Source organism: Scyliorhinus torazame, chromosome 15 (genome assembly GCF_047496885.1).
Source record: "Scyliorhinus torazame isolate Kashiwa2021f chromosome 15, sScyTor2.1, whole genome shotgun sequence".
Classification (NCBI taxonomy): domain Eukaryota; kingdom Metazoa; phylum Chordata; class Chondrichthyes; order Carcharhiniformes; family Scyliorhinidae; genus Scyliorhinus; species Scyliorhinus torazame.
This window is the reverse complement of record NC_092721.1, coordinates 86839986-86843058: the sequence shown is the minus strand read 5'-3', so window position 1 is coordinate 86843058 and position 3073 is coordinate 86839986.

Genomic DNA, 3073 nt, shown 5'->3' with positions numbered 1-3073 from the left:
GATCCACAAGTGGAACCTGACCAACCTGGTGGAGGAAGTCAAAAAGGACCTTCAGAGATGGGATGCACTCCCACTCTCCCTGGCGGGGAGGGTGCAGATGATCAAGATGAACGTGCTACCCAGGTTCCTCTTCTGTTCAGATCCATACCGATCTACATCCTCAAGGCCTTTTTCCAAGCAACAGACAAAATGATTACGGCACTTGTGTGGGGAGGGAAAAATCCAAGAATCCCCAAAGCGGTACTACAAAGGAGAAGAAGCATAGGAGGTCTGGCCTTCCTGAACTTGCAATATTATGACTGGGCAGCCATGGCCGAGAGAGTGAGGGGATGGGAGAAGGAACCAAACAGGAGTCCTCCTGTAAAGGAACGGCCCTCCGAGCCTTCACCATGGCAGCGCTCCCATCACCGTCAGCAAGCCCAGTGATGGGAGCTACCCTGAGAACCTGGAATCAGATGAGGCAGCACTTCAGTCTGACCGAAGTGTCCACCATGACCCCCATCTGCAGCAACCACAGGTTTCCACCAGCTATGCTCGAAGCTGTAGTGATCTGTATATCTGTGTATATATACAAATGGTCAATGTAGATGCAATACAACTGAGCAAGCATTAGAGGGAGCACGGGAGAGGTATAAATAGAGACAGACAGGAAGTTAGAGGGCACTTCACAGGAATGGCAACTGGGAGCAGAACACAGACAGGCAGCTCAGATGTAACATAGTTTAAGAGTTGGAGAGAGAACAAACTCACAATAAAGCATCTACTTCAACTTTAAGACTACGAGCCTTATTCAGAGACAAGGAACAACCGCAGCTGAACACAACCGGTAATTTAAGCAACAACTGGAAAAGATTTAAACAAATGTTCGATATGTATATCATAGCTAATGATTTAGAAGCAGCCTCAGAAGAAATGAAAATAACACTGCTCATCGCAGGACATGAAGCTAGAGAAATATATAATTGCTTTAAATACTTGAAAGGTGAAGACAGCACCAAATTGGAAGTAATACTGAAAAAAATTTAAGAGTACTGTACGGAATTTGACGAGTACTGTATGCTCAGGAACCATATTGCACAGGGAATGAGTGATGCAAAACTCAAACAATCATTACCAGAACAGAAAATGTTCAGTCTAGAAATCGCGATTGAAAAGTCCAGATCGAAAGGAAAAAGTAACTTTGAACTTTTTACAAAGGAAAAACGCTGAAATCCAGTAAAATGCCGTCTGAGCACATTTTACAGTCTCTGGGGAACAAACAACGAACATCTGCGTCTGCGCATGCGCTGGAAACAGAAGCCACACATGCGCAGTTAAAATCAGCCATTTTGCATTCTGTGCATGCGCATTCCACGCATGCGCAGTTAGGAAAAGAGGTTTTGGTCGCAGATCATTCTGTGCATGCGCAAGCCGCGCATGCGCAGTGTACAAAAACCTCACAGTAAAGGAAGATCGATTTCCGCATGCGCAATCGATTGCTATGCATGATATCACGCGAGTCATGACGTCAGAGGACCCGGACCACGCCCACTTAAAAGGGAAATGCCTGAAAATTGAAAACAAGAAACTTAAAGCTGTAAAGCCCAATTTTCTTACCTCAAAAGACAGAACAATGCCTGAACTTATACAGCAGTTGAAAATAACTTTCACAACACCCTGGAGCAAGCTGTCTGCACCACCCAAAGTGAAGAGAACGATAACAACTCCGAAACAAAAAGAAATGATTTGTCTATCGAACAATACGACTCAGATATGGCTGAGTTGGCTGAGTTATTCGGATATGCTGATCACAGCAGCAGCAACACGGTTGCAAAGCTCAACACGACTCTACTCATGGTAGATGATTCCAATACCATGATGCCACGGCAGATCGTCGATACATTGGATGACAGCAACCTGTCAAATACCCAAGAAGAAGACGGCGCCACACAGAGAGCACAGAATGACTCCGTTGAGAGAGCACAGACCGACTCCACAGCGAGAACACTGGACGGCTCCACAGAGAGAGCGATGACAGACTCCACAGAGAGAGCGATGAAAGACTCCATAGAGAGAGCGATGAAAGACTCCACAGAGAGAGGGATGAAAGACTCCACAGAGAGAGCGATGAAAGACTCCACAGAGAGAGTGATGAAAGACTCCACAGAGAGAGCGATGAAAGACTCCACAGAGAGAGCGATGAAAGACTCCACAGAGAGAGTGATGAAAGACTCCACAGAGAGAGCGATGAAAGACTCCACAGAGAGAGCGATGAAAGACTCCACAGAGAGAGCGATGAAAGACCCCACAGAGAGAGCGATGAAAGACTCCACAGAGAGAGCGATGAAAGACTCCACAGAGAGAGCGATGAAAGACTCCACAGAGAGAGCGATGAAAGACTCCACAGAGAGAGCGATGAAAGACTCCACAGAGCGAGCGATGAAAGACTCCACAGAGAGAGCGATGAAAGACTCCACAGAGAGAGCGATGAAAGACTCCACAGAGAGAGCGATGAAAGACTCCACAGACAGCTCGGTGACAGACTCAAAAATGGAAGCAAGCAAACAAACACTCCATAGCGAACGCCATGCATGAACAAGACTATGAAGGTCTATCCACCTTATCTGTGCAACCAGCAGCAGACTATGAAAGTCTGCCCAGCTTATTTGAGCCACTAGAAGAAGACTATAAAAGTCTTCCCAGCTCATTTAAACAACAAGAAGACACTGAATGTCTACCCGCTGTATGTGAGAATAGTGACAATGTGATCACAATCGACATACAGGATGTGCGGGATCACAGCGAGACTGACAGATCTCATCTCATCTGTACAGATGCACTCAACAATCAGAGGACGGCTACCCATGAGTCCAGAGAGACCACGTCAATTGAAATCTTGAAGATTTTGACTCCAGAAGAGGAGCACCACGACCCACAACAAAATGGAATCGTGAAGATTTTGACTCCAGAAGATGAGCACCAAGACCCACAAGAGAATGAAATCTTGAAGATTTTGACTCCAGAGGAGGGGCACCAAGACCAACAAGAAAATGAAATCGTGAAGATTTTGACTCCAGAAGAGGAGCACCAAGAA